General features: G+C 42.5%; 1 protein-coding gene across 3 annotated transcripts in view; it reads left to right on the forward strand.

The window, feature by feature from the left end:
• The first annotated feature begins 2,524 nt into the window (after nt 1-2,524).
• PRDM1 (PR/SET domain 1) overlaps nt 2,525-20,620 on the forward strand; it is a 102,401-nt gene continuing 84,305 nt past the window's right edge. For 2 of the 3 annotated variants that reach the window (XM_038132223.1, XM_038132226.1), the window contains exons 1-3: nt 2,525-2,645; nt 3,198-3,291; nt 4,041-4,078. The gene's annotated coding sequence lies outside the window, so the exon portion shown is untranslated. Of the gene's footprint in view, nt 2,646-2,795; nt 3,095-3,197; nt 3,292-4,040; nt 4,079-20,620 lie in introns of those variants that run through there. The other variant, XM_038132224.1, reaches the window with a different exon arrangement.

Genomic DNA, 20,620 nt, shown 5'->3' on the forward strand with positions numbered 1-20,620 from the left:
AGATTCTGCCATATTTTGCCAGTTAGCAGTAGCTTGCTGTCAACTGCTCTTGACTTCATGGCAGTTTGTAGCAGAAAAAACATGGATAAAAGGGGTCAAAGTTTGCCTTGTAATTGAAAAATGAGGAAAGATAATTAATATTATGGAATATGGAATAGTCTCAAATGGCAATTTAATTTTCAAGTTAGCAAATACTCAGAATGACAGAATAATACTCAGAATAATACTCATGAACTGGGTGAGTTTTGAGAAAGCATTTGCTCACGGTCTGATTTATTACTGCTTCTTGATGCCTTATGATAAACACTAAAAAAAAAAAAAAAAGAAGAAACAAACACAAACACCAACATCACAGTCGTCTTTGTTCCATTTAACAGTGAAACTCAAAGCTAACAGTTGCAGTTCAGAACCAGAAACCTCACGACAGAATACTAAAATGTGTGGTGCTGGGACTTTGCTGTCGCTGGAATGTATATTCTGTGTGGTAATCTTTTATCTAGTTGTGCACTGAAAATGAAAACCCCAAACCAAACCCCACTGTAATTACATTTTGCTTGTTCATGCTGAGTAAAACATGTCTGACATTTGGGGAGAGCAGGCGGAGGTGCAGAGGAACCAAGCGTGAGCATGTGCTAATGTTTCACAGCACGTGCAGCCTGACTGCTGGCACCAGCCAAGAAAACCAAGGGATTGCTGCTGTGCTTGTGACAAGGTGAGGGTGGTTACAGGCCAGCTCATTAAAAATTACGGACATGCGTTGTGCCACGTTTGATGACAGTTGAGAGAGGCCAGAGAGAAAGAGCTTACATAAAAGCCAGGACATAACACCAGTTGACTCACTCAGCACAAGGTGGCCTCTGTGCAGGGCATGTGTAGCCAGAATGAGTGCAGGAAGTGCTGCTGTGTCTTTCGGGAAGCGTTGGGAGCTACAAGTTCCCTTAGGTGGTCAATGACCACCTGCCCACAAGTCAGGCAGGTGATGAGCATTTCACAGGAGGCACATGGAGAACTTCCCTGGGGAGGCTACTGCTCCTTTCTGGGCTCTCTCCCCTCAAAGACATCAACATTAAGACCAGGGATATTCATGGGAAATCACATCAAGAGGGCTATGTCCATAACGGCAGGGTGCCTACAGTAGAAGAGGGCGGCAAGATGGGAGTTGTAATTCCCTTTTCCTTTTTAATTGCTCTTTCAAAATGAGGCAGGGTTGCGAGAGGATCTGTCTGACATACTTATATGGAGCATGCCTCTCATCCTGGAAATATTTATTCTGAGCTCAAAAATAATACTGGTGGACGAGATCCATCCCTGTGTTCATCGTGGGATGCTGGACTTGCTGCTGGTGGGGTACTGAGCAGTCTGTGCCCATAGGTGTGGGTGCAGAGTGTTTTGGTGGGAGGCACGGAAAGGCCCCGCAGAGGCACCTCCACATCACCATGCCAGATGCTGGAGATTGCTCAAGGAGACCCTCCCTGCACAAGGCATAGCTCTGGCTCTCCAGCGGGATTTTCACCAACCCCTTTAGACAGACTGACATAAGGGATCAAGCAGGCTGGGGGCAGGATGCATATGGGATCAGCCCCACTAGAAAACAGAGCAAGTGTGCTTGTCTGCGACGCTCAAATGCCCTACTCCTACCAGTCCCCCTGCCACACCCCTCTGCTGCAGCGCTGCACGCGATTCCCCAGCCTGGAGCTCCCACGGACCGAGACATATTTTTATTATTCTCTTTTTTTCCTACTTAAAACACGAAAGGAAGGCTGACACGGGCAGAGCCGCTCCTGACAACGCCGCGCTCCGAGGGGCCCAAGGGCGGCCCCGCACCCTGGCAAGGGCTGCGGAGTGGGCCGAGCTCTGCCCCTCATCCCCCTCGGGAGCCGAGCTCTGCACTTCATCCCCCTCGGGAGCCGAGCTCTGCCCCTCATCCCCCTCGGGAGCCGCGGAGGGCGCGGGGTAGCGGGCGAGCCCCTCGCTGCCAGGGCTCCTGTCAGGCGCCGCGGCCCCCGGGAGCCCCTTGGCGGGGCCAAAGTGAAAGTGAAGCGACTCCCGAAACCCTTCTGGGGGTGGCGGCAGGAGCCATGTGACAGCCGGGAAGCAGCCCGGCCGCGCGGGGGGCGAACAGCGTGGGGCGGGGGCGTGTGTGGATGATTCCTGAGGGCTGCGGTGCCCCCTCCCCGCCCGCCGCGGCAGGGGCGCCCCGCGCCGCCTCCCCTCCCTTCCCCGCATCCCGCACCGCCGGCATCTCCCTCCGCAGCCGCACTCGCGCCCGTCCCTGGAGCCCGGGCAGGGCCGGGCCGGGCCAGGCCAGCCAGGGCAGGGCGGGCGGCTCCCCCTCCTCCCCTTCCCTCCGCCGCGTCCCCCTCGGGCAGGGCAGGAGCGCGCCCCGCGGCGCTGCCCCCGGGAGGAGGGACTCGCCTCCCCAGCATGATCACGGCGGCTCGCTAGGGTGGTCGTATCTCCACCTCTTTTTTTTTTTTTTTTTCCCTTGCAACTGTTTTTTTTTTCCCAATTTCCCTGCTCGCCGCGGCTGTCAGCGCTCTCACCGCTGCTCTTACCACCGCGCCTCCCGGGGCTGCCGGTGCGGCCCTGCCCCGCCGCCCCTTTGTGCCCGGCGCGATGCTGCGGGGGCCCGGGGGCAGCGGCAGGTAAGCGGGGCGGCGGCGAGGGGCTGGCGGGGCACGGCCGGGGCAGGAGGTGCCGCTGAGGAGGGCGCGGAGCCGCCCGCCCCCGAAGCAGCCCGCTTCTCGCCCGCGCCTCCACGCCCGGCCGGGTTTGTGCCTTCCTTTGTTTTATTTAGGTTGTCTGTAAAAAGTTGTTATCACCGCCACCCAAAAGGACACTCCCTCCCTTCCCCAGCATCCCAGTCGAGACCTCGGGGGTCGCAGACCCTGCCCGCATTGGCCCTTGCTTTGAGTCTCCCTGAAACTGCCGCGAATTAAACCTGTCTCCAGCTGCGAATCATCCGTCTCTCTTACCTATTTACCCCGCTGCCCCCCGGAGTCCCCCCACTCCAACCTTTCTGCCTATTTTGATTTCATTTCCTGCCCCCGCCTCTCCTTGGTTTCTAAGGGACTCCCCTCCAACCTGTCTGTAGGTATGTTTGTGTAACCAGACACTGAGAGTAGCTGTCTGCCGAGGAATTAACTCGGCAACCCCCAAAGCTTAGTTTGCATTCAATAGAGGTGTTTGTTTTTCAGGTTTAAATCTCCAGGCGGGTTGAAGAAGTCGCCCAAAAGGAACCACTTCGCAAATTTTGTTTCCTCCCTTGAAATCCCACTGGACGTGGAGCAGGTGGGAGATCGGGAGGGGAAGTTTTTGGGGTGGAAGGGGGATGATAGGATGGAGAGCGATCAGGGGCTGAGCGGTGTGGGAAGGTGGGGGAAAGCGCTTTAAAGTTGGGAGAGTGGAGCTGCACTTTCCCCCTTCCCCTCCTCAGCGAAGGATAGCTCAAGGCTCTTGCTCTCGTTCGTTAAAAATAAATACTACAGAAGTTGGCAAATTTTGTAGTTTTAGAGAAGTGGATTCTCTCCAGGATTAACGTAAAAAATGTTGATGTTTGAGGAACTGCTCTTGCTCAACCCGTAAATAAAGTGGAGATGTTGACAGTTTGTCTAGCCTCTGGTAAATGAGAACAAAAAAATATTTCATTTCTTGAAGGGCATCAATAATTGTGAGGGTGGGAGGGAGAGGAAGGAGTTTAACTATTAACTTTTATCTGTGCTCATAAATGAGTTGAAACTCGTGTTTCTGAAGCTTCTTTCATGCGTTTGCTTTCCTGTTTCCCCCCCTCTTCTTTCCTTCAATTGAGATGGTGAAAGGTAAATGAAAATAATGATGCTTGCATTAATTGGACAAGCAGGCGATTTTATGGCTCACCAGTAAAAAATAAATGCCACGGGAAAGTTGCTGTTTGCAGTGCAAGCGGTGGGAAAGTGGTTTGGAGGGCGTGGGGGGGCGGGGGGGGGGGGGGGGCCGGCAGAGAAGTGCGGCTGGCTGCTGGTTGTACTCTTGCTTTAGGAGGTTTGGATTTGTGTTTCCAGATCTTCGCTTGAAGACGGCGAAGGACAGTTTGTGGAAGGTAAGAGAGCCTCTTCCCCAGCACTTACATCCTGCCCACGTGTGCTGTGAGTACCTGGGTGTTTGCTCCGGCCCGCAGAGCCAGCACACCCGTGCTGGGAAGTGATAAACGGGAGACTGTTGAGTTCTTGCTGGACACTGTGGATATGGGGAAACACAGGATTTTTTAGAAGAGAGATTAGCTGCTTTTACACACTGAGATGCTTCTTAAGCTAATGAATTCTTCCTCTCCAAAACCGGGATAGCCTTTCTTTTCTTAATCAGAAAACAGCAGATGAAGACTACAGTGAAAAAGTTTCTGTTCTGACTCTTTTCCACAGTGGAAGTAGTATGCCTAACTTAACATGTAGGTTGTTTCCATCAAAGATGTTAGTATTTATTTTCGTAGGAATTGGGAGTAAAATTATCCTTGTATCTTCTTAATTGCACATTTTCCAAATGTGATGTTGTTATTTTGTGGCATGGTTCTTGCCAGAAGTGAAATAAAGTTACTAGTTTTGAAGATGAACTATGTCCAGCCACCAGAGGTTTTCTCCTTCCTAGAGGCTTAATGAAGTGAAAGCAAGAGGTCCTGTGGAGGAGGCAAGGGTGGGAGAGATATGGGATCATAAAATTTGGCAGAGCAAGTGATTGAGTGCGGTGTCTTTGTTAGTTTGTCAGCATTGCAGTTACAAGTAAAATATGCATGTAAAATGCAAATTCAAGTAATTTTAGATGAAAATTGAAAAAATGCTTTCTCCCCCCCTTTTTTTTTTCCTAGTAAGTCTTTCACTTATTTGTCATTGTTTTGTCGTTCTCTTGTATAGGAATCAAAAATACAAAGACCGAGTAATGCTGTTTATTCTCATGAGTCTTTGTAGCAATCTGTACAGCATACTCAGTTTGGAGGGAGTTCCTCATCTCCCCCCTAAAATGAGTCCTTGTCAGCAACAAGTGTGTTGATATACGGATCTGAAGGACTTGGGCACAATGCCAGCTCAAGCAATTTAAATGACATGGTCTTTACTGTCCTTATCACACAGTAGTTTTCTTTAATAAATTCAGAGGCTTCCAAGTGATAATCACAGATGACAAATTAAGCGGAATCCTAGCTCTCATGTTCAGATGAACTCTCTTTAGCACCAGTTGGTAAATATGAAATGCTAGTTCCAGATGGAGTATAAAAATTTGTAAAATACACCTTTCTCCTCTAAATGTGTGATTTCTTTAAAACAAATAGAAGCCAAATAGATTATCTGAAAGTATTTCTAATCATGAAGTGTTCTCATGGATTCTATTGCTAGCAGTGTAATTTTTAAGAAAGTTTTTCTGTAGTAATAAATGTATGTGGGACCCTGCATCCTTCAAATGAATCTTCATCAAACACTTCAAAAGAGGGAACAATTTTACATAAATTAGGTGAGCCAGTATAGCAAATAAAACAAATTAAAACACTCTGTAACTCTTGTAAAGCATTTAGGATGGAAGTGAAAAAGATCGTACCATCACTTTCAGTTTGAAATAAGTAACTATTAAAGAGCAGCAAATACATTTTCAGAAATACACTGATACTCAGCTGTTTCACAATGGGAATTTTAAAGTTCTTTGAGCACCTCTGGTAATCATAACAACTTTTCCTCTTGTCAAATTAAAAGACTACAGCATAGTATGTAACTACATAAGAAGAGGCAGAGTAGTGCAATTGACAGTTTAACTGCAAGTTGCATGTATGATTGCTTAGTTTATGACCTTTTTTTTTTTTTTTTTGTAAAGGTTTGATCCTAAAAATATTGTTGCCGGATCTCATTTTCCTGATTTTCAAACCTGCTAGATTTTGCCAATAGTTGTAGAAATGCTCCTGTTCTCAACAGCTGTTAAGAGTTTGCTAAAGCACCTAATAATAATGTGTTTTAGATCTTGTGACTGTGATGGAAATACAGTGCTGTGTGTTTAACTGATAAGTTTGGAAATGTTCTTCTTAATTGTCAAGATTATGTTTTTGAAAATTAACACATGAATGCAAATTGTCCTCACAGATTTTGTTTCTTGTGGCTTTGTTTGCAAAATTCATTCCTTTGACACTAGCGAAAACTGACAAGATACTACCTATGTCTTAAAAGTAACAATAGATAAATAATAGTACTTTCCTAAAAGCCTTGTACAAATGAAGAAGTCTAACAGATTTTTTTTAACTTTGTGTCTCAACTCATATCACAGTCACACCAAAATTTATTAAAGTGTAAGCTTTTGTCAAAGTGAATGACCCAACCTGAGGTAGTAATGAATTGTTACCATGAAAAGTCTGTGGCCCAGAGAAAGGGGCAAAGAAGGGAACGTGCCTTTATGTGTAAATTGTCACTGTATAACAAACACGTTAATATTTGCCACTCCTCAGCAGTATGGATCTGCCCTATTCATTAAAACTAAATACTTGTTAGTTCCAAGCAATACTTGGAAAGATACTATGCCTTCACAACATCAAGTATTCCTAGACATACTTTTTAATTGAGTTGATATATCACTCCTCTTTTTGGATGCTCTGAAATTATGATAGTGGCTTTCTGATACTCAGGATGTGAAGTTAAAAGTGATTTTCATCATTACTTACTACCTTTTTCCCTTGGAGCCCTCCTTAAACCTGATTTCAGTTTTAGCATTTCAGTTCCACAGTTGGCCCTTTTTTTCTTTTTAATTTGAAGGCTGGCCAGAAGTCTTGTCAGGGTGCGCAGTTGTACTGCTCTGTGTAGGGCTGGGTGTCCATGCTTGAAACCATTTGGGTGTTACTCTTCCAGAAATGTTGCCACCATTCCCTATTCCACTCTTTTGTTAAACCCAATCATAAGGATTTCTTCATTAAGAATGTATAACAGTAGAAACCACACAATAAGCATCATGTACTTAAAAAATTACAAGCCTCAAAGGGTTGAGTTTTTCTGGGTGGGGTTTTTGGTTTTTTGGTTTTTTTTTTTTTCTATTGGTCGGTTTGGGTTAGTTTGGGTATTTTTGTGAAAACTAGGCACATTCATTAAATGCACAGAAAAAGTGTTCAGGGTCAGAAAACTTTGTGAATGTAGTGCATATGAAGCATTTCTCTATAAAATATCTTTGTCTTTTACCCTCTCTTGCTTGCCATGTTCATCACAAGACACGAAATTACCAGTGTGCATAATAAGTATAGTCTTACTGCTGTGAGGAATGCCACTGAAGTAATTGCAATAATTTTTGGTAAAGCAGTACCCTATGTTTGCAGAATGGACCTTGTCTTTTAAGCTCTGCAGGGAAGGGAATTGTCTTCAAAGTATTTTCTATGAAGTGCCTGGCATGCCTGTATGTGCCAAAAAATGGTAAATAATAACAAACAGTAGTTGACAATTTATGCAGACTTCTTTTTTTTTTTAATTATTATTATGATGATTTTGGAATTTGCCTATGGGGTGCTTTCTAGCAAAAAGAAATTTCCAGAGTGGCTTCCAGCTGGGGCAAGATGTGCTGTGATGGCAAGAGAAGCTTTTAATCGGAATAGAACACACGATTAATCGATAGTATCTTCTGTGAAGCCGTCGGGTCAAAACATCAACTGGCGTAAATCAGCGAATCTCCACTGAAGTCTGCAGAGGCACGGCTGACTTACGCCAGATGATGTGAGTGTCCTTTTTGGCTTTAACAGTTTTCCTTTAATCTTCCTGCTGCTTAAACTTTTACTATGATCTGCCCACATTCCAGAAGCATGGATGGACGATGGGATAATGTTTCCTTACTTTCCTTCTTCTTTCAAGCTTTTGGAGGCTTTTCTTTTGCGTGATGGTGTATGCTTCATTAGTTATATATGCTCTATGTCCTCTTCAAGCCAGTGAAGATAGCTGCCCTTCTCAAAAATCACACCTGCAATTATATTCTGAAAACCTCCAGTCCTGCCTAGCTTGCTGGATGCAAGTGTATTGCAAATAGCATCCAGATCACGTAGTATTTGTAATTAAAGGTTTCTAATACTGTTGTTAGTAACCCTCTTATTAACAATTTGTGTCACGTGAAGAAGTTTTTAAACCTTGCCCCCCACATCTATTTCCCAGAATAATTTTATTTTGTGTGCTAAGGGTCATTATAGCTTTAGTTACTAAACTGCATCATCCGTACAAAATAATTGAAAATGCTGAGTTTGTCTTGTGTGGTGGGATGGCTCCCATGATACTTGCACAGTAAAGAGGAGAAATAAACTTCTTTTCTCTTTCTTACAAGCCACTAATAAATATTCTTGAAAGCAAAGTTACTAAACTAATTCTTGTTAGACATGGGAAATCTGTTTGATTAGAGATAAGAAATCTGATAGATTTTTTTCAAATGTTCAAGCTAAATCTTATTTCCCATTGAAGTATAATGCCATTTTTAGAATTTCAGCATAAGTATCTTTAACAAAACTTGCTTTGTTAAGTAGTGTAGAAAAGTAATCAAGTTTCTTAGATGCCTGCCCAAAACTGATGGTTTTGAAGAAGGATTTGAGATACTTGTGAGTGTGTGTAAGATTTGAAACAACAGAGAAATCATAAATCCTAAAACACGGGGACACAGGCATGTTCTGGGGAGAATTATATGAACTGCCTAACCATACATTTTTTCTCAAACTTCTTACCCCATGTCCAGTTTTTCCTGATCTTTATAAACTAGTAATACCTTCACTGAAAAAGAAAGTAGTAAGAGGAAAGTTGTGCCCAGATGCTGTACTGCGGAAGGTGACACAGAATTGTCTGTACAGCCTGATAGAGAGTGGATTCTGCAAGTGGAAATGGCCATAGTCCATTTCCTTTGAATTGACTGGAAAGTTACTTTCCTCTTTCCACTTGTCAGTTCTTCCAGAGCTATAAAGGACCATAATAACCAAACCTTTCACCAACATTTTATGAAAGCAGGAAATATATGTAATTACAACATTTCAAGTGACTCAATAGAGATACACAGAAAACCAGTAATGTATGCAATAATTTTATTTTTTTACAGGCACTTGGATGTCTGTTTTCTTTTTGTTCATAGTTAGGAAAAAACTTTGGGTAGAAATGGGGCTGGAAAAGGGTGAGAGTTGATGCCAAAAAAGTAAAGCACATTTCAAAACTTAGTTTAATTTTATTTTCTATTGGTGATGCTGTCTTTGCAGAAAGTGAAAATATTCCAGTGAAACTCTAAACTGGACTGAAAAGCTGTAAGAGTGAGCCACTTTCAAAAATGTGCCTCTTCAATATATTTCCATCTTGTATAAGAAGACATGTTTTTCCTCTTGGTTTTGTACCTATTTTACTGTCAGAAACACTTTGCTGGTCTGGAATTAGTCCTAGTGGGACATCAGCTCCAGCTGAGATATGACAGCTCATAGCAGCTGAGTATCTGATAGAATTCTAACTTAAGAACCTGATCCTGCCAATGTAACATTGTTAGATTTCATAGGTAGCATGTTACAGTAAGGAAAACAAACTTCTAAATGCTTATACTAGAATTCCTTAAAAAAATGAATTTATAAGATGATTTCATATGAGAGGGAAGCCCTGTTATTTCACAGGTTTTAGTGGGTTTTTTTTAACTTCTGTATGGTATTTACAAACTGCAGCTAGTGACAAAGAATCAAATGCTGAAAACTTGCATCATAGATTGTTATGTCTAAAGACGTTTTTAGGGTTGCAAATACTTCACTGACACTTAATCTATAGCAATAAAATAATTTCTCAGTTCAGATTTCTGTTACATATTTTCAAGGGGCTTTTTTCCCCCCACCTTTAAAAAAAATTACAGAAGTATATAAAATGCTAGAGGTGGGTGTGGTGAAGTGATTTAGAGAAAGTAAAAAAAGAAAATAATTTTCTAAGTGAAAATCAGTAATGCTAGAAATTATTTGTTTTGTATAAGCCTTTTTCCTAAAGAGAAAAACACCCCCAAAAAGTGGGGGTTTTTTCCTTCAAAAATCTTAGAAATATTTTAAAACAGTGGAAGAACTTTATGTATTGTGCATTGCTTTTGTCGTGTACTAAGAGGTTTTTTAAGGCTAGATCTCTGAGGATTTTATATACCAACCTAAATGATTCTATAATTTTGTATTAACTACAGACCCCTCCCGGCCACTCACAAAACGTCTGCATGGTGCTGATTCATCTAAGGTTTTTGTTTATAAGTAATTTGAGTCATATAATGGACACGCTACATTGGATAGCAGAACACCGGAAAGTTTGTGGATCGGGAGTTTAATCCTTCCAGCCTTGCTCTGCAGTTGGTTTTGGGCAAGTTAAGTGTCCAGTTATGTGAATCTGCAGCAGGAGGGGAACGCATGGGAGGGCTCAGACAGAAAGTTGTTTGTGAGGGAGTGTTTGCAGGATCAGAGCCTTGTACTGTGAGTTGGCTCTCACGATTTCAAAATGAAAGCATTTTAACTTATGAGCTTAAAAGTAGTTACTCTTAACTTAAATACACATTGACAGACTCCGAAGGTCTCCTAAGTGTTTTTCTGCTGTGACTGTACCCTGAGTTATCTATTTGAGAACGAAATAATCTATCACAGCGAAATTAAAAACCAAAATCTGATCAAAGCAATTGTTAGAAATTACACTATTTGATAAGATCATCTGCTGAAAATAAAGAGGGAAATGAGATCTGACAGAGGTAAAACCAGGTAAATAGCTTTTAGCTCTGCTTTTGTTATTCAAGAAGAAAGAGAAACAATAGGTGCTGTTTAGAGTCAGGAGCTGCCCTTCTAACCTCAGCTGCTCTTAAAATGCCTGAAGGTTATTGCATGGTCCATGGTGGCTTTTATGTTTGCAGTTCAACTTTTAATTTTCTAACAAAAGGAGATGTGGTACCAGCCTGCTGATAAACACTGTATGGGACAATCCAAGAAAAGAATGGAGACATTCCCTCACGTTTTTTCCTCCATTCCAGTTATTGAAGTATACTGTCATATTTTTAACAGAAGAAGAGCACTTCTTCTTATGTTAAGCTGCCAAAGTTGGAGACAGATTTTTTTTAAAAGTAAGGACATTATGAGGATGGGATGTGCTCTTGCATTCAATAACCCCGGCCCAAACAGATGATTTGTTGCATGCTGTTATGGGAAGTGATCTAAAAATCCACAGGGGCTGAATGTATTTCAATGAGATTTTTAATTCTTGCTGCACTGGTAAAACAGAGCCGAGTTTGCCTTAAATCCAGCTTTCCCTGCATCAAAACTCCAGCTGCCTGGCCCAGGAGTGTTCCCACTGAGTGAGAGAAGCAGCCTTTCTGTGCAAGCTGTAAAGTGGTGCACAGTGTAAGTAACACAGAGACACTTCAGTCAGTGCTCTGGCCCTGTCCTTACACGAGCTGTTTGAATTTGTTGGCGTGATCATTGCCGCTGTTTGGAATACCGTGCTTGCTGTGATGCTTTGTACTCGGATACCAGTGCCATCAGAGGAGAGAAGGGGTCAACTTCTGAAGGTATTGTTTTCAAGCACAGCTGAAAGTAATGGAATGTAACAGTTTTAGGAATGTACACCTGTGAGTATATAATAAGAGAGTATCTGTTTGTGTATTTTCACCGCTGACATTCAGATCAAAGGTCCCCTAGGTGGTGGTGGTGTAAGAAAAAGGGAAAGGGGCCACATGTCTCGGCAACTCTGACCTGTCGTCCTGTTTGTTGTTTGCAAGTTTTCACTAGAAAATCAGTCATGAGCCTGTTTCGATGAGGTGACTTACTTTCAGTTACTACATACAAATATGCAGTTCAAAAAGCTGGCAGTGAACGGAAGAAAAAAATAATGTTAGCAAATGCTGCCTCTTAAATACCAAAACTAATGTCCAGTCTTGCATTGAACTGCACCGGGACATTGTCACAAGCCCTTAAAAAACCCCATTGTGTTTTGGGGCAGAGGCCTCTGGATGACCGATGCCAAAAAGGCTGACAAGTAAACTGAGAAATATCTTCAAGCCTTTACAAACACATACCAGCTAAAATAAAAAGCCAAGGAAGCATCTGTCTCTTGCCCTTCAGCTTGCTTAACACTAAAAGAAATCTATCCCAAATGGAGGAGAATCCTCCAGGCCCTCAAAGTTGTTTAATTAATCATCAGTTTCATCTTTCTCATTAAATGGCTTTTCTTTTCTCACATGGGCAAATTAAAAAGATGATTACACCTGGGAGAAACAATGACACCTGTTAAATTTTCCTCTGTTGCTGAGCATGGTTAGAAAAATTAGATAAAATTTTAGATATACAGAATAAGTAAAGTTATGCTTGGTTTCTTTTTATGCGGGTTATGTGGATGTGTGCTAGTACATATTTGTGTCATAATAGTGTATGCTATTGCTTCTGGCAGTAATTCTCATCTTCTTTAACTGAACTTACTGAAAAACCAGCTTTCTGAAAAGTTTATTAAGGTAGAGAAACTTTCACCATCAATTTTTCCCTTGCTTCTGTGACACGTCTGACTTAGATGTATAACAAAGGTGTTTTACACGAGACTCCTGATACTATTTTTCATGTTGCTTCACTGCTGGCACCTTGTTAGCTTTGAGGAACTTCAGGCAGAATTTTTCATTGACTCAAAGGAAGCCAGCAGATGCACTCTTAGACTTTTTCAAGGATATCTGAATGTAGATGTGGCATGAAGGAAACTGCTTATGATTTGGGGTGCATGTTTGGTAAGAAGAAGTAAGCCAGGGGTGTTGGGTAACTGCGGTCATCAAGAGCTTAGTTTGGTGTCTGTTCTCAATGTGCATAAGACCTCCTGGAATGATTTTCTAACATGTTGTGGAAAGTTACCAGTGCTTTGATGATACACATTTTTCTCTTTCCTGGTGGGCTTTGCAGCTCCAGTTTGCTCTGGTTGAATTCCTGGGGCACATGGTTTGCTTTCTGGACTCAGGCCTGAGAAATCTGTACCTTACTAGGTGATAAAGAGGGCTGTTTAGACAGTTTGATTTAAGATATTATTTCTGAGATAGAGATTGAGATCAAGTCCTCATTTCGCTTTACCCAGATTTATTCCAGAGAAAATCATAAGCTGGGTATAATTTGCAAATGTTTTCTTTAGTTGCAAAGTTTTCACAGTGTGTTCTTCCAGTCAAAGGGTGGAGAAAATATGCAAGAAGGCCTGTGACAGCATTTTACACAACCCTTGGCCACATGGTTTTGTTTTATTTTTGTTTTCTGTTGGCAGGCACTAAAGGGGGTGTTAATTCGTGGCCTGCTAATTTTGCTTGGAGGTCTATTCAGCCAGCAGCACAAAAAATGGGTTGCCAGCCTTGCTGTTGCCTATGGCAGCTGTGGCGCAAGAGCGGCAAGTGCTGCTCGGATCGATCTCAAGGCTGGACTGTTGAAGTTCACTCACAGTACAACCTTCAGCCCAGCTCCTCTTTGCTTGCTTGCTTTGCATCTTTGGAGAGCAGCAGTGTGCCTTCATCTGGTGGTGCCTTCACCGTGTGCTCACTGTGTCACCCCTCTGGTTTTTTGGGTTGCCAAGCTGTGCGAAGTGGTGACTTAATTTAAGGTGGTGGTTCTGCTGTATGCATTTTAAAGCGATGTGGTAGGACCTAGTTACCTTAAAGATTGTTTCCTGAAGCTTCAGCCTGAAGAATGTTTGCCTTCAGATGTAAGCCTTTTAATTTTCCCACCATTATATTGACTATGAGCAGAGGTGGTGAGATGTTTACCTCCTGCACCCTGCCCCAGGCCTTCAGTTGTATCTTTGGTCTGTCTTCAGTCATTTGGCCAAAGTGGCATTGCTACAGAAGGTGCAGGTCCACAACAGCTTGAATTCCCTCTTTCCTTGCAGTCCCTGCCTTCTCCTTTGCTCTGGAGCTGGCTCGCAGCTGATTCCATACCAACCACCATACAGACCCCAACCTGCAGACTAAACCACAGAAAATCAAGAAGCTTTCTGCAGGGTTATCTCCCCGAACTGGCTTTTCACAGCAGTGGACCTGTTCTGCCACCAGCAGCAAAGATGTGGTGGTGGGAGCAGAGAGCCTGGACAAGTGGGAATGATAGCACAGCCCGAGCACCAACACAATTTAGTTGTTACCTTTTAAGTATTGTGAAAATGCAGCTCTTTCCTAGCACTGCAGTTATTGCCCATATTTCTAAGCAGGAAAGCCTTTTAATTGCTTTATCACATGCCTGGACACATGAGAGCAAGACAAGAGCCTGAGACATGGTTGGGCATCACTGTTAGAGAGGCTGGAGGGAGTGCCTCTTAAATGTTATCAAAATCCTTGTTGTTGCCAGTGCTGAGAGCTGGTCTGTAATGTCATGTTACTTTAGTTTTTAGTTCAAGATAATATATCAGCATAGCAGACTGGGAAACTATACCACTGAAACCCAAGGAACAAGGGTGCAGTCTGTCTAGCTCTATGCATCTCTAGTTCTTGCTTTCTTATAAAAATAACTTAATACCATAGCAGACATTTTTGGCTAAGGAAAGGGGTCTATTTACAGTATTTACATTTTTTTTTTTTCTGGAGGAAATGCCAGTCACTGCACTTCATACTTAAGGTGATTAGCCAGTGGGAGTAAATGAGTTTGTTGCTGTTTAGCTTGCTAAAGACAATGAAACACATTCTTCTTATGTTTTTGCCTTTCAAATATCAGATTTTTTCATATTTTTTCCCTAAAACAAGGCTGAAGAACTAAAATAGGGGCTGAGTCTGAAATTGGTAGTGATAAATATTTTGTAAAATTTATTTTTATATTTTGGTAATCAGCTGGAATGTTGAATAAATCAAAATACCAGAACCTGAATGTGCTACATGTATAACTTAAGAAAAGAACAAGAGAAATTTGATTGAAATACCTTGCCCTGACAGTTGCTGAGGTTTTCATCTCTTGATGTATGAAATGTTAAAAGCCAGCAAAAATATCTAGTGAGCCAGAGGAGGAAAGAAAAAAAAAAGCTAATCAAGAGAGACAAGTGGGTTTTGATGCAAAAATAAAGGCAGCAACAAGTGTAATACCTTCTGTCTTCAGAACAATCTTGAAATTAGTATAAATTCCATCCTTGGAGGGGCCTTGTCATGTTAGAGTAATTCATAGGATAAAGTGCTTTTTATATCTTTTTTGCTTATGTTTAAGAGGGATTTCTCTCAGATAAACAAAGTAACGCACACTCTTTCTGCCTCATTTAAACACCCCACCTTATCAAAACTCCATTTCCCTGAGTGATGGATCTCTGGCTCTGGACGGGAGAATGAAGTATTCAATTACCTTATTTTCATGTGCTAATGAAGCAGAATGTGGCTTTAGGGGTTTTCTTTTCAGCAAGGTAGCCTGTTTGGTTATGCACATGCCGCCTTCTTATGTTTCCTTCCGTGTCCCTGCCTACACTCAGGCGGTGCCCTTAATGGGCAGCGGGGGCTAATCCGTCTGCCTGACAGCGAGCCTTGGCCTTCTGCAGCCCAGCGGGAGCAGCCCTGGCCTGTAATTAGCGGAGCCATCAAGCCAAACTCTTTGGCTCGAAATTATTTCTTTTGGCACCTCTTGCAACAACTTTATATGCTGGAAATCCCTGACGGGTGGTTGTTTGGGGGTTTTTCCCCTCAATTTTTCTCTGCGTCGCTGAGTGCTGATGTGAGCTTGCAATTTCTCAGCCAGCTCTGATAACTCCACCAGTCCTCAAATGCCAAATATACAGCTTTTAAGAGTTTGCCATGGTTTGTTCAACCGAGTTTAAAAGTGCAGGTACGTCTGTGACTGAGAGTCAGATGTAAAGGGTGTTTTTTATAGAAGTGTTATGCTTCTGCTGATGTAGGAAAGGCATGTGTTCAGCTCACAGGCTTCTCAGTACTGGCACATGCTCCTCTGGCATCCTCAACTTTACTTCCATGAGGGATACTGGTTGAATGGGTAGGATGACTTGTACCCTTGATGTTAAGCTTTTACTTAGTGCTTGGACGAAATAGAAAATAAGCGTTCAGTGCTTTACACAATAGTTTCTTAGCTGCAGTTGCACATCCTTTTAGCACTATATAATGAAAATAAACGCATTTGGAATTTTTTTTCTAGCAACCGTATGCTAGGAATTACTGTGTCAGCTTCACCCCAATGGATGATGGAGAAAAATAGCCATACAGGAATTAAGAGTTACTCACTGTCAGTTATGAAGATGAGGAATAGGAAAAACTCAACAAATTTTCCCTTATTTCCTCCCCCAAAGAATGAAATAAAAGAACTTTACAAAGTACATTGAAACATATGCAAGGCAGGAATTTGTTTGTGTGTGTGTGTGGAGACTTCTGAAGAAAGCAAAGAATGATTTAAATGGTTGTGGTAGGTGTAAGAATAGTCACCTTCAATTCCCCTAGTAGGTAAAAGGAGGAAGTGTAGTAGACAATGAGGATTTTGTAAGGTGCACCATGCTGCTTGGCATTCTGGTTTCTCCTCAAGAGGGAAAGAAAGTGTGAAAACAAAAGTTAGATATGTTTTTGATATGCTCTTTCACAAAGGTACCAAAGTTAATGGTTTAGTGGTTAAGTCTGGTCAGGAATTACAAGTGAAAAAGCTAGGTGGTGAAAGGATAACAGTCCTCAACTCTTGAATCCTATTTAAATGGAGCTTTAAAAAAATAATATTCCAAGCAGTGTGTGTTAAAGGCAGAGAGAGATGAAGAAGCAGCCCTGATCATTGAGGGTACCTGGCCACTAGTTTGAAATCATATATTTTAAGGCTGCTGGGGAAAAAATGTGCAAGAAAAAGAGGTAACCTTATAACACACAATGTGTCTGAAGTGCATCACAAGCCAGATGTGATCAATGCAGTGAGATTTCCAATTCCTTTTCATAGAGGTGAGGCCAATACCATGTTCTGCTGTAGATGGTCAATATGGTTTGTGTACAAAGATCCCAGCCAGTGCTACTCCCAGGAAATTCACCTCTCTGAAGGAAATTCCCTGCATGCTTCCCCCCCTCCAGCCTTCCTCTGCTTGGAGGGGAATTTCCATGCTTCTCCCTTATCTCTCGCCTATCCCATCTCCAGAGTGTGCTGGGGAAAAACAAGGGGTATTTGGAGCTCTGCAGAGTACTAGCTGCCTTTGGCAACCAGAGATGCAAACTGTGGTCTGGCCAAAGTCACAGCAGCTCTTTCATCCCTCAGATTCGGGGAAACAGCCTTGTGCTCTTCAGCTAGAGCTGCGTAGAGGAGGTTTTCATGACAAATAACTTTGCCAATACGTGCTGCTGTGGAAAGCAAAGCAATTAACTTGGTTGGTTATGAATTCAGTTTGTTGTTCTGGTTAAGAGTTGGAGAGTTTTCAGCTGAAACTTTTTTAAGCTTTAATTTCATTAATCATTCTCAAAGTGTAGTGTCTCAGAGCGTCCCTTTTGAAATAAAACATGTATTTTTAAAAATACTCAGACCTTCTTTGGGAACACTTGAGAGGGTGTTTTTTTTTCACACGCTTAACATTGTTCATTCATCCCAAAACAAAACTTTTACAATGTGCAGAAAAACCCCCACCTTAACCAGCCTTCTTAACTGGTTTTAAGACAATTCTCCTTCTCCTTTCCACTTCCTTTTCTATGTCTGTCTCTTGGATTTGAGTAAGTAGTGTGTCTGGTATCTCAGTGTGGCTTGAATTTACTGAAGCAAACTTTCCAGGGTTTTGGAAAAAAATAAAGGGAAGCAATGTAGCAGAATGTCACTTGAAAAAGTAAACTTATTATTAGCTCTGCACTTGGCAATTGCACTGTGCATTCAGAGCTGGTAGCAAATTAAAATTAGTAATAAACAACATGCCTGTTTTGCAAAACTTTATTTCTTAGAATCTAAATAAGTTTCTTATTTCTTTAGTTACTCCGGTTTTGGCTTATTTCCCATGCATTTCTCAGCTGAAAACTTCCCACTAAAGTCACTCTTTTTAGCTCACTTTCTGATTCTCATACCTCAGTACCCTGCTGAACCATTAAACCTAGAAGCCGTGCATAGGTCTTTCTTTCCATGGGCATGCTTACTAAATTCTTTAGAAATTGGTAAGCTGGTGTGTTTTGGAAAACTTCTCTCAGAAAAACTAGATTTTTTTTCACTGCATTCCATTTTAGATTGATGATGGCAGGAAATAGAAAAAATAAAAACATTTCATGGTGGTCAAGGTAATACCTTCTACATTATTTTATATTGGGAAATATTTTGAGTTTGTTTTAGAGTGATGTGTCTTGCACTGTGATACAGCTTTGTGTATTTATATATACATAATTCCTGGGCATGATTTTTTTATGGTAAGCAGTTATCTTATTGAATGTCTTCTCACACAGGAGGGAAGTGTGAAAGTTGTATGATCATGCAGTGTAACTTTTGTATATAATGGGTATGTACAGCATAACCACCAAATTTGGAGTATTGTATTGCAGTGTTCAGTGCCTAACAGTTTGTAAGACAGTTCCATTATTACTTCAGAGATTCACAGACTAGCAGTCCTCCTCCTGTCTGGTTATACTTAGTATAAAATTTATCACTCTTAAGAAATATAAAGCCAATAGTCTCAAAATCCAAGCAAAACCAGGAAGAATAGATAGTGCAAAAATCATCAGTTCATAGCAAAAGTCATCTTAGGAAGAGAAGCCTTCCCAGTGAACTGATTACAAGTCTAAGATTAGCATTTAGACAATGTTGCTTCTTGCATATCAATGAACTTATGCAGACCTAGGGGACCGTGGAGTTACACTGCGGCAGGGTAGGCAGCCGTGTCGTGGGGAAACTGAAAGCACTTACAGCTACACCCTTATCACTGCATTAAGTTCAGCCTGCTAACTGTCGTGCATAAGTAATCATAGAGCCACACTTAGGCTGCCCTGTGCGTTTGATTTCACTTCAGCTTCTGCGTAATCTAAAGGACCCAAGCAAGTAAAGCCATGATGGTAGCCCGCTCTTGAGGTGACCAAAATATGGTAAATGTCAGAAATCCACATCTGAAATAAGAGGTCACACGCTCTTTACCAAGCGCAGATGAAGAAAAAAGGCTCTTTGATGTGGCTCTAGTGTAGTATCAGCTTTGTCTGTAACAAGACCTTTGCGCTTCGAACTCGATTTGTGTATAAAAGGCTGTACTGTTGGGTGCAAGGGCTAGTGCAGGCTTATCCGTCCTGTCCTCTCCACCCCCCACCCACCTTCTGCACCTCTCGGGTGATCTCTGTTTTGGCTGGCTTGTGTCTCAGCCAGCTAGTCCTCATCCCAGTCCAATCACCTAAACCCCAGATAATCCCATTCCAGTGCATAAACCACAGCAGCCATAACAGCAGTAAACAATTGCATAGCAGCTGCTTATTGCAGACATAGCCCCACTGGAGAGGCCGATGGACATCACATGCTGCTGCCCAGAGAGCAGCACCTCAGGTGGCAAGGTTCCCTTGGTGTCTCCCTCTGGTTCCCAGCACACATAGCAGTTTCCCTACCTACAGAGTTTAGTACTTTGCTGAATGTATACGCCATCTTAATGTTAGCATTGTCCTCTACCCCGCTGCTGCTCATACCTGTTTCTGTGCCAAGGGCAAGACCTACATAGAACATAAGGACCCCTCTTTCATGCCTTTCCTCTTCACAGTCCTCATTTGCCCTGGCATTTTCTTACTGTAAAGAAGTTTGTTTTGATACACTTGATCTGACAGCATAAGACAAGACAGTGCCCTTCTTTGAGTCATAGTTATTGACAAATTAGACTTCTATCCCTGGATATGGGAGCATGGTAAATCTTCCAATGCTGTATGTATTTATTGTATGGATGCGGCAGGAAAATGGTAAAGGATGACACAACTAAGTGGAGCATGTTAGCTGGTGTTGGCTGGTTTGATGGGAAGTCCTCAGCTCCTGCATAGGTACTGCACGTGTTAGGGTGTCAGGGATGTATATGCTCAGGGTGTTCACTTCCTCCAGAATTCAGGCCGTCCATGAAGATGCCAGAAGGGGGAATTTTGCAGTTGGTTAAGGACATGCTCCACTTGATTTCTGAAACGTAAAGGGGTCCCACACATTATCACAGCAGAATAGTCACTCTTGTGGTGACTGGCAAGTTTTCTCAGTGCAGAGACTTGATGCGCAGGGACAGAAGGGTTCCCCTGACAACTTTGCCTTCCCTGGTCCTCACTGCACCAGGAGCTGGAGCAGATCAAAATAAGTTTGCACTGGAAAAGCACTTTCAGAGCCTGGGCTTCCAGTTAGGTTGTAAAGGCATTTCAGCTGCCAAGTTACTAATGCATGGCACAGGTGAACTGGTGGTGATAGCTACTTCTGCTGTCCCACTTCCTACCTCTCCATCCCAGAAAATGCTGATATTCCCGACTCTGCCTTCAGTGGTGTATAAAAATTGTTAGTGACTGGCTATGTAGTGTAACTACTAGCATGGCTGTGGTTGGTGAAAATGAATATATTTGGACTTGAGGAAGGAGCCAGAGCACCAAGATGCCTGTTATGCTTTTGATATGGGGAGTACAAGAGTGAGGAGCCATGGGTGAGCTGTGCCTGGAGTCCCCTCCTCCCATCCCATGGACTCATGGGACAGAGCAAGAGTGCCAGGCAGGGCACTCTGCTCCTGGGCTGGAATGTTCTCACCTTTTATTAACCTTCTCTTATTTT

The sequence above is a fragment of the Motacilla alba genome, chromosome 3, assembly GCF_015832195.1.
Source record: "Motacilla alba alba isolate MOTALB_02 chromosome 3, Motacilla_alba_V1.0_pri, whole genome shotgun sequence".
Lineage (NCBI taxonomy): Eukaryota > Metazoa > Chordata > Aves > Passeriformes > Motacillidae > Motacilla > Motacilla alba.